We start from the raw sequence: 11,224 nt of genomic DNA on the forward strand, positions 1-11,224 counted from the left end.
CGGCCGCGGCCTGGCCGCGCGCCCCGCCCCCGCCGCGCTGCCATTGGCGGAGCCCGTGAGCCCCGCGCCCCAGCCAATGGGCGGCCGACCCGGGCGGGGCTCCGGCCAATGCGGGGCGGGTCCGGCGCGGCGCGCGCGGCGGCTGCAGGGGGACGTGAGGCCCGTGAGGTCCGTGCGGCGGCGGCGGCGGCGGGCGGGGGCAGCGGGGGCGATGCGTGAGGAGCGTGTGCTGCGAGCGGGGCGGTGGCGGCAGGGGGCCGGCTCCCCCCGGGCGGCGGCTCTGGCGGCGAGCGGGGACCGCCCCGGTGGCGGGGACAGTCGGAGATGAAGGTGTCTCGCCGCGGTCCCGGCTGGCGGGGAGGGGGAGGGTGGTCCCGCGGCGGGGAAGGACGGGGTGGGCAGCGGTCGCACCCCGCGCGTTAGGTGGGCCCGGGGAACAGCGGCTGTCGCTGCTCGGGCGGTCCCGCCGGTCTCTCTGTGTGCGCATGAGGAGATGGGCGGGAGCGCCGCGCCCGGCAGGCTCCAGGGAGATGCCAAGCGACGGGAGCAACTCCGTTTCCACGGCGGGGAAACCTTTGTTGGTGGGTGTCTGCGTGGGTTTTTCAAAGCATCGGCTTAAAACCGCGGTTGATGCGTTGGGAGCTGCTCATGACGTTGGGAAATGCTCGTAATACACATTGGAAATAAAAGCTTCGCGTTGTTTCCCACAGGTCGCTCCCGTCTCGCAGAGGCTGCAAGGGGCGCACGGTCACAGCCAGCGCTGTGCCTGTCTGGATGCTCTGGTAAGCGCCTGCCTCTGTCAGCAACTTTCCTGTCTGAAAAACAACAATGCATTCTTTATGGTGCATTTGCCACATGGCTGCATCAGTGCAGAAGTACATTTGGATGAGGTTTGGAGATTAAGTCATTCGTTTCTTCCTCAACCAAACAGGATTCATAATTCTCCTCTCCTAGCGTAACTTCCAGGAATGACCAACACACAGCCCCGAGCTTTAATTTCAGCATTGTCGGTTGCTCACTTTGGCCAACCTCTTCAGCTTACTAGTAGCTTGAACTGAGCACTTAAATCCATATGGAAGGACCTGTATCTAAGTTAGTAGGACTTGTGAATTTGTGAAGAAGCAAAGTGGATAAATGGTCTGCTGGAAGTGTGTATAGGGTTTTAACCCTACAAAATCTCTTGGTGAATATTCCTGCCAAGCTGTTAGTGTCAAACTTGCCTCCCTCTGATAATTATTATCTCCAGCTGCTTACATCAAAGCTTATTTGGCTGGTATTTATGAACACACTAAATATTGTTCAAATAGTAAATATTACCTATATTTCTTCATTTTTGGGTGTTTTTTTTAAATGAAAATATATGCTTCCCACCCAAGCCCCACTCAGCGTCCCAGGTAGGCCATGGGGAGGTCTCTGCAAGGCACTGAACAGACAGCTACAAATAAATTTGGCAAAACACATCACCCGGACATTATCCGATTAGAAGCAAGCCTCAGTCAGGACTAGAAAGCCCTAGATTTGAACTTGAAAGATGAAAAAAAAGGTCCCTGGGGAAGACACATTATTGAATTAAATGCTGTAGGCACAGGTTGTGTGTAGACATGATATATCTGAAATATATCATGTCACGTTGATAAGGGGATGGAGACTCAATGTGTAGATGATGCAAAAACATGGCTACAATAAAATACCAGCCTTGAAAAATTTTGTTCCAAAACAAATGCCTTGTTTTCTTAATTTCAATACTGACACTCCAGAAATGCACACAAATTAACTGTTCTATTTGTGGTTAATTTAATACCATTTTCTCTAAAGAAACAATCATCTTTACCCTCATCTGAAAAAAGATAAGTTTCAGGTGTCTTTTCTAATTACACACTTTTATCTATTCCTGTACTGAATTTGGGTGTCAGTACTAAGTTTCTGTGTAACATCACTTAGCTTGCATCAGCTCAGCATTAATTGTGAAATATGTCTTACTCACTGTGCTGAGCATGGAAAACTGGAGGGTTCCTGCATGAGCACACTGTCATGGTTTGAGATATAGGCAGAACAAGCACAGGATGAAGCTCTCCCCATCTTTCAAAGACAGGCCTGGCTGTTTCCCTTTATTCACACGTGGTAAACCATTGGGTATTTCTGCCACTGCTGTTCAATTTGCATCACACCTTCGGTTGCCAGGCTTTCTGCAGCCTTAAAGGACCTATTGAACTTGAGCTCAAGGGTAGCTCTTTCTATACTTAAGGAAGAGAGAAGTGTCTGTTTTCTCACCCAGTTTGGAGTGCAAAGAGGTAAGACTGAAAGCTGGACTGAAGCTGCTGGGAGCAGATGGTGTATGTCCCTCTTTGTTACTTTTTAGTTCTTGAGGGGAATAGGGGCAGGGCACCCAGGATTCACAATCAAGAATCCAGAGGCTAATTTTTGTGGGGGTGGTTGCCTAACTATGTCCACAGTCCTAAATAAAAAGTCAAACATGGTGTGTGTGAGGTGCTGGAAGTTATTCCATGGCAGAAGCCGTGCAGGATCTTCCTGTAAACTGGAGAAAAATGGTAAAAGAGAAAAAATATTGTCAATATTTTATATGGTTTAGTGCTACCAATTATAAGATTTACAGCCTTAACCCTGGAAAAAAGAAGGGGCAGAGTGCTGTACTTGAAAAATAGACAAGGGAGTCATCCTTTTCTTCAGAAAGGGTATCACTGCTTTATGTAACAGCCTCATTGTTGGCTGTTCCTGTGGGCTTTCAGGTGTTCAAATTCAGGTTCCCTCTATGCTTGTGAAGACTTACAGCATCCCACTTTCATATTGGGACACTAATCATAATGCGTGCTCTTGTCTTCTCTCCAGCCTTATTCATATTATTCTTATTGTTCTTTATTTTTGTGGTCTATACAGTGGGAAAACTCAGCAAGAGGAAATCAGAATGGAGTGCTCCTGCATCCCTTCCAAATCCAAGGCAAATATACAATCTGACCTTGTGCAAATTGTGCCTTGCTCAGAGGCAGGAGACATGGACATGAATCCTGTGGGGATCAGCCCAGGCAGCTCCATTCTGGTTTTGTGCCCTTCACCAAAGGACTGTAGGTAAAACAGCAGTGACACCTTCATCCATGCATTAAATCAACTCTTGAGAGTTTGTGTAGGAGGTGATCTGCCAAATATGCTGTGCAAACACTTAAAGCCCTTCCAAGCAGAAGAGAGGGAAGAAACCTAGTCCCTGTGGAGAGGCCTTTTTTACAAGGGCCTGTAGTGACAGGACAAGAGGGAATGGATTCAAACTAAGAGAGTAGGTTTAGATTAGATACTGGGAAAAAATTCTTTACTGTGAGGATGGTGAGGCACTGGCTCAGGTTGCCCAGAGAAGCTGTGGATACCCCATCCCTGGACGTGTTCAAAGCCAGGCTGGATGGAGCTCTGAGCAGCCTGGTCTAGTGGAAGGTGTCCCTGCCTGTGTCAGATGGGTTGGAACTAGACAAACTTTAGGTCCCTTCCAACCCAAACCATTCTATGAGTCTGTGAAAATTCTGTGTAAATACCTAAACACTGGCATCCTTTGAAGCTTCAGTGACTCCAGTGTGGTGTGACAACAAATGAGGTTATTGCAGAAAAGTTTTTGTGTGAGTGTCTAAATCTCATGTAATCTTTGTGCTTTATACCTGCACTCTTTTGCAGATGTGTGCATTGCAGACCTGAATTTTCAGAGCAAGCCAGAGCAGTCCTGTGAAAAAGCAAGTTCCTAGACTTTGAAGAGTCTCTCGATTGCTAAAAGAACAAGAAGTGAACATTATTAATAAATCAGCCACAACACATCTTTGGCAGTACAGCCATCATTTGCTTCTCACAGCCTGTTCAGTAGTGTTCTTATTCAGTCAAATTTCAGCATACTCACTGTCTTATCCAGAAACATTTCTGTGAGTATTTCTAGCAAGAATCATACAGATGTGAGGATTATATAACTCAATCTTTTATTAAATTATAATAAAATCATGATAAATTTGATTATAGTAATATGAATTACAATAAAGCTATAAATACTATAATGGTATATCTATCCTCATATATAAATATAATGGAAGTTATAACTGATAGTTATAATTTAACTAATATGGTAGTCACACTGCCTCAGAGCCTTCTCCCTAGAGATGTTAAAATGGTTTGTTGAGGATTACTTAATTCTCCAAATATCCTAATTTTACAAGTTAGAGAGAGGTTGGTACCTTACCTGAGGTCAGTGGGAAAGCTTGATGTAGCAGTGGAAGTCCTGATTCCATAGCAAATGCTTTAGCTGTGCCATCATATCTCCATCTCATATTGCTTGTTGATATTTATGTAATGAAGGGCTTTATGGTGCAGTTTCATGAGGTGCATAAACAGCTCTGCTGCAGGTCTGGGATAGGAGCAGCAAGAAGGGCACTGGGAAGAGTGTGTCCAGGGCTCTGGCTGTGAATTCCAGCAGGATCCCTGTCAGCCTTTGGGTGGGATTGCCTTCTTCCTCCTGTTCACTGTTTTCTGAGGGGAGTTTGCTCACCAACTAGCAGCTCACCATTTATGGGTGCGAGGGAACACCCAAATAACCCTCTGCTAGTACTGATGTGACTGAAGAACCCAGCTGGCTTTCTTAAAGCCTTGTACAAAGTGGGACAAGTTCCCAGGGAGGAACATGCAGAGGAATGAGCCAGAATGGCTAAACTTCTGCAAAGAAAAAAACAGTTAGAGAACCACAGCCTGGAAGGATCTTTGGGCCCTGCAGTAAGAAGGGCTCCATTGCAAAAGGAAATTAGTAGGCAGACTACTAACCTGCAGAAAAAAAGAGTTAATGGAGCCTCAATTAAGCAGCGATTGGTCATGTAATTAGGTTGACAAATATCCAGGCTGTTCAGAGAACACTCAGAAATTCTTTTGCGTAGGACAGGCCCAAGCTGTTTCTCCAACCACAATATGTATGGTTGAACTTGATGAACTTGGAGGTCTTTTCCAGCCTTAATGATTCTAGGATTCTGTAATGTACGTCACCATCCTTCTCTCATGTTCATACAGCTAACCACAAAGCAAAAGGCACTCTGGAAATATTTCCCTCGGTCCTTCTTCTCCAAGCAACTGCTGAGGCTTAGATAAGCTACCTCTTGAGTGGTTTTGCCTTGTGTTCACTCATCTTCTTCCGGATAATTTCTTCAGGGCAGATGGAATGTCTCTGACTACATAGATTTAGGGTGTTCCATCAACATCATAATATAGGGATGATGAACTGGAACAACTCAAGTGGAAGTCACTGGACAGGTGGCTTGGTTTTAGTAGTTAGCTTGTAGGTATTTCAAAACTTTGGCAGGTTCAGTGATGCTGTTTGTACCATATGTTATTTATATGGCTTTATGGCCAAGGATGAGAGCAACGGCTTTCAGAGAGAAATGAGATCTCTCTGACTCAGACAGTGGTAGATGCACATCCAGTATTATCATAGGATCCAAATAATGGGCTATTTTTGTAATGCTTAAGACTGCTCTGATTTTTGAACTGTGTATTTTCATCCCAAAGCACTTAGGCATTCATGGCACTTGTTCTTCTTTTTCCTCTCTCCCCTCACTGCAAAGGGACAGAGACAAGGCTCCATTTCAGTTAGCACCTTATTTTTAAGATGATTTAATCCTGTCAGAAGGAGATGAATGTTTTCTGTCCAAGAGAAAGACACAGTGGAGGGAGCAGGACAGATATTTCGTAGAATCACAAAATATCCTGTGTTGGAAGGACAAGATCATTGAGTCCAACTCCTGGCCCCGTACAGGACAGCCCCAACAATCACACCATATACCTGAGAGTGTTGTCCAAATGCCTCTTGAACTCTGGCAGACTTGGTGCTGTGACCACTTCCCTTGGGAGCCTGTTCCAGTGCCCAGCCACCCTCTGGGTGAAGAACCTTTTCCTAGTATGTAGCCTAAACCTCCCATGGCACAGCTGGTCACCAGAGAGAAATTTCATGATTTCCACCCTAATTTTCCTTCTGGAGCTTTGAGTGAGCAGCCTTGCTCTGCACAGCTGGAAAGGGCAGGGAATGCCAGTGGGGCTGCTGGAGGGCTCTCAGACCCCCGGCTGGAAGGAGGTGAGCAGAGGTGGCTGTCAGGTTCTGTGGAAGGGAGAGGACTGCTGAAGGGCTGCCTTGTCCCTTAATTGAAAGAAAGGAGGGGGCAGAAGACAAAAAAAACCTTCCCTTTGCCCCCTGTGGTTTGCCTTGCCTCTCTGTTCGCCTCATCATACCTCCCTCCTTTCCATGTCACCCAGAGAGGGGCTGCTTTGGGGAAGGAAAGATAAAGGCTGTCAAATCATGGAGGTGATTTATTATCTCCAGGGGTCCACGGGGAAGAGCCTGAGAGGCCCTGTGGTAGCATTTGTAGCAAAGCTTAGGAGTCGAGCATTTCTTTTCTCCTGCTATTATCTATCCCAGACAGGCTGCAGCAGCTCTGGACAGGGGTTTTGTGGCTATATTGCTCCAGGACATTGATTATACAGTACTGAACTCTAATAGGAGGTGGGAGCAGGCCCACCAGTGCTGGGGTTATCTCTAATAATTATTTGGAGAAAAGATAACAAGTTTACTTTTGAGGCATTTTAGGTGGTACTCTCCTGGATTTCTGTTCTCAGGGATGTGAGGCAGATCACAGCCTCCTTATCTTTCATCAGGGTTTGCCCCTGGCCTCCACACAGGTATATGCTCAGTGTGCTGAATAATGTGATTTTCTCTCCAGACGGGGAAAAAGGAGGATTGCAATTAAGTTCACACAACCAGAAATTTGCATATAGGCACGTGGATTTTTTTTCCTCTCTTTAGATTACAAAAGAAAACAAAGCTAGGTGTTATTCTCTAGGTGAGGTGGTAACAAGTCACAACAAGCCCAAGCTACACCATGTTCATCACTGACAGAAGACTGCCAGGAAAGGCTGTGCAGCACACCACACATACACCAGCCACCACGCCACGCTTGGCTGTGGCTCACACCACTCACAGTTCCCTCCAAACTTCACCACATGGGTGCCAAGTGGGCACCGGGTGCTTTGGAAAATTGGAGACAAGCCCGTGGGGGTGGAGTACATTAAGAGAAGGACAGTGCCAGGTGGAGAGGCTGCAGATAGAAGCACTAAATGGTAGAAAGGGATACCAGTCCTTGTCTTTGGATAGTGCGTGGGACAGTTCAGGGCAAGGACAGGCACCTTTGCCCCTGCCACCTTACCAATTAATGTAGTAAAACATTCACAATATCCTGCCTGCTTGTTCAAATTTTGTTGCACAACAGTGCTTTTTATGGGTGTCAAGCACAGCTATTTTGGATGAGATGAAGAGTGCAGCAGTCTGATTAGCAGCTGTGGTGCCTCGAGAATATGGTATTGCTATTTCTCCCCAGATCCATGAGACTCAGTTAAACATTATTCAGTTTGTAATTCTTCTTTATCTCTGGGCTAGACACATCAGTTGTTTCTGCTCATTGTAAATTGCATCTGCTTGCATAGTTTGGTGTTTTGTTCTCTTGAGCCCTTGTTTACATGTACCTCAATCTATCCTGCAACACAAGGTGGGAAGGCTCAGTTCTTTGTAGCTTCCAGCCAGGATTCACTTTACGGATTATAACTAGCAAAGCCATTCACCCCCTGGGCAAACATGGCAACTTAATTTTGAAGCTAGGCAAACAGAAGCAAGTCCTTTGCTTGCATTTAGCCACTCGAAAGAGACTTTTGTGAAGGACAGAAAGGTTATCTGGAACAGTTTGGGCAGAATTGTTCTGAAAGGGAAGGCAGGTTTCTCCCAGAGAACATGGGAGAAACAGGGTTATTTCTGAAGACTTTACTGGAACTGAGAATTAACACTAGTCATCAGTTTATTCTGCTGGTTAATGGTAAAGTGTGATGCCAGACTCAGCCATTGCCTCCAGCTTTTGGCACAGTATTGCCATGTCTCACAGCTGGAGAGCAGTGAGCCACCTTGTCCCAGCCTGGAATCATCCCCAGAACACCATGTTTTCTTTCACTGTCCTGAAAGCCAGTACTTGTTCTGGCTTTCTGGCATTTGCCTCGCTGTTTCAAAACACAGTAAGGTGTAGGAGGGAGACATGGAAAGCTGCAGGGTGTTTCTGAGTGCCCATGTGGCAAATGGACAAATTCATAACTTCCATCCACTTGCCTGAAGGTGATTCACAGAGTCATGACAATTTACTTCTATCAATCAGTCTAGGGGGATGTTGTGGTTTCAAAAACCAAAAGCCAAAACCAGCACAGGGGAAAGCAGAATCATTGCTACCTTTGGATGCTGGCCCTTTCCCTGCTTTGCTGTGGCTATCAATTCAATACTAGAGGTCACTTGAGGAGGACTATAACCACTGTCTACATCAGTGTCTGCATACCTGGACAGAGGGAGACCCATTGGTGGCAGAACATCCTGACTGACACGTAATCTGAGAGCAGCTAAGAGGAAAACGCCAGCAGTTAACGAGCCTCTGGAATGACTGATGGAGTGACAGTCCAGACATCCAGGTTAAGCCCTTCATTTTACCCTGAGCAAATCATTCAACTCCTCTGTAAAATAGGGCTAATGGCATTCTTCTGCTCTGTCATGCCCATGAAGCCCGATGCCTAAAGAAGTGTTTGGAAAGCCTCAGTGGAAGCACAGCAGAGTAATTTCAACATGCTCTGTGGCCATGCACAGGGAAAAGGCCTTCCCTTCAGGCACAGCAGTGCTGAGAACCAGCACTGCAGGTTCACTCATCAACTCCCAGATGCTTCCAAGAAGATTTCTAGCCTAGAGGAGCTCAAGGTGAGAGCACAAAAATGACCCTTTCCTTCAGCAGTCCCACTAGATAAAGTGTTTAATGATGAAACCTGGGCAGCAACTACATCCTGCACCATCCACTCCATGCACTTCAACAACCGTGGCTTCAGTTTAACTGGTGGCTTCTTTTCACAGCACTGGAAATGTTCCTTTTCTTGAAATGCAGATGTTCTCACTGTTCTCTGCAGCATCACCTCCTATTTCATAACAGCATTAAATAGCATGTGCACACACAATGGTGGCAGAGGTGCCTTAATCCTTTATATTCTAAGTGTCTTTGGAATTGCTTTATGTCCCCTGCAAGCCCTCATTTTCCCATCCTATTTAAGTCTTTTAAGTTGTGGCTGCACTGCCACAACAAGCCTGGTGAGGGAAGCCAGCACCCCACTCCTCTTCTATAAACCTAACCCATGCCTCAGGTTATGAGGCTGGGGTGTTTCAGTTTTTCAAGCCTTGTATTCTTCCCTGGGCTCAGAGTCTACAGGAAAACACATTTGCTGGAATTCTATTCTCTATTACTTTTCTGCACATCCTGGAGTTTGAATTGGCAGCATGATGAGTTTTCTGAAATCATTTGGTGTGTTTGCCATTTCATTCTTAGCATGCCCACACGAATCACACAGGGACAGAAATCAGGGGGCTTTTTTCCTTATTAAAGAAGAAAGTTTACCGTTTTCATGCTTCATGAAAAACCTGCGCAGAACACTCTGGAAAACTATTGGCACAATATTTGGAGAACAAAAATAGCTCAAATTTGAACTTCCTGGAATATCACAAAGGCTGTATTTGGTAGGGGCTTACAGAGAGGGTATGTCGTTTCTGGCATGATGAAGGGATAAGACGTTCCTGTTGGAACAATTCTGTTAATGCTACTGGCATTTTATTGCCACTAACTATCTGTTGGCACATAGGATAGGTAGCTTTTAAAATAATCCCAAATACCTACCTTCAGCTCCAGGGATCTTGCTCATCTTACACCAGTTTTGAAGGAAGGCTCAGATTCTTTCATAAATAGATGCAGCTCTATGAAGTCAAGGAGAATTGTAATTGCTTATATTTAGCTTTGTAATGATTGCATATGATATGGCATAACTTACAAAGGTTGGATCAGTTTTCCACACTTGCTCTCACACTTTTTACATGGTTCCTGGTCTGCTTAAATGCAAATTAGCTGTGGAGTTACTTGTGTTTTATATCAGGGTTAGCAAGGTCTCCTTGAAATCATAGAAACCAATGATATAGGAGAAAATAGGCCTAATGCCTTTCCTACTCTGCCCCCTTTTGCGAGGCACATCCAGGAATGCCATGTTCCATGGCATTGATTTGTGCACAGACCTAATTCTGAGTTTGCCTACGGGAACTGTCACTTAGGTCAGGCTGCATTTGATAGGGCTTGACCAGTTCCCAGTTTTGGAAAACTTCCATTCCAAGTACTTGGCCCCATACCTGTCTCAGGTTTCTATATCAAGGAGTTTAGCTAGTTCCACTTCAAAGTCTCTGTTTATTTATATCTTTTTAATACTGAGCCACAAATAGTGCTGAGCATTGACACCTCCCAAACTCTGCTCTTGGGAACCTGTCAAACGTGTTGCACGAAGAAGATAACTTCATATTTACTTAACTCCTTCAATGCTCAGGGCAAATGTCTTGAATTTAGATGGGAAAAGATGGGTGATAACAAACCTGCAGTGAAGGAATAAGTAAAAAAAAATGATAGTGACTTGCATGATGCCCTGATCTGATGTAGGCAGATCTTTCTTAAGTAACCAAGCTTAAACCCAGCATTTACTCTCTTGCTCTGATTCTCATTTGTAGAACTGGGAACAGCTTACATCACTTTACCTTACCAGGGGCAGAGGAAGCAAGGATAAATTCAACAAGCAATGCAACAGTGTGCTAGGGGGCATACAAATAGTAGTAGGAGAAGTTCTGACAAAGATACCACATTTGTCCAGGCTTATAAAACAACTGAGTTCAAGAAAATTAGATACTCCCTGGTTCTCCTCAAGGCATAAACAACACAGAATCATAGAATGATTTGGAAGGGACCTTAAAGACCATTTAGTTCCCACCCCTTGCTACGGGCAGAGATACCTTTGACTAGATCAGGTTGTTCAAAGCCCCATCCAACATGATCTAACTTGACCTTAGATTTCCCACTGCCAAGAACTGAAATAACAAGCACTGTGCTCTTTTTTCCCCCCCAGATTAGCAAGACCTACAGTGATAGAACAGGTAACTGCAAGTGAGAGGAAGAATGACAAATCAGTATGTATAATTATTCCTTTCTTTCTTGAGGATGCTCAGAAAAAATCTTACTTATCTAATAAAATTTATCTAATAAATTTAGGACTGAAACTAGGGCTGAATGTTTTACTAAAAAGAGAAAAAAAAAAAACAAACAGGGAACTCCAA

The 11,224-nt window shown here is 45.1% G+C and overlaps 1 long non-coding RNA gene across 1 annotated transcript; it reads left to right on the plus strand.

Moving 5' to 3' along the window:
- The first annotated feature begins 394 nt into the window (after positions 1-394).
- On the plus strand, positions 395-3,893 carry LOC116784521. The gene is made up of 3 exons (XR_004356107.1): positions 395-581; positions 711-2,291; positions 3,673-3,893. It is a non-coding gene; the product is annotated as an uncharacterized LOC116784521 (long non-coding RNA).
- The last annotated feature ends 7,331 nt before the right edge of the window (positions 3,894-11,224 follow it).

This window comes from Chiroxiphia lanceolata, chromosome 3 (assembly GCF_009829145.1).
Source record: "Chiroxiphia lanceolata isolate bChiLan1 chromosome 3, bChiLan1.pri, whole genome shotgun sequence".
In the NCBI taxonomy this organism is placed as follows: Eukaryota; Metazoa; Chordata; class Aves; order Passeriformes; family Pipridae; genus Chiroxiphia; species Chiroxiphia lanceolata.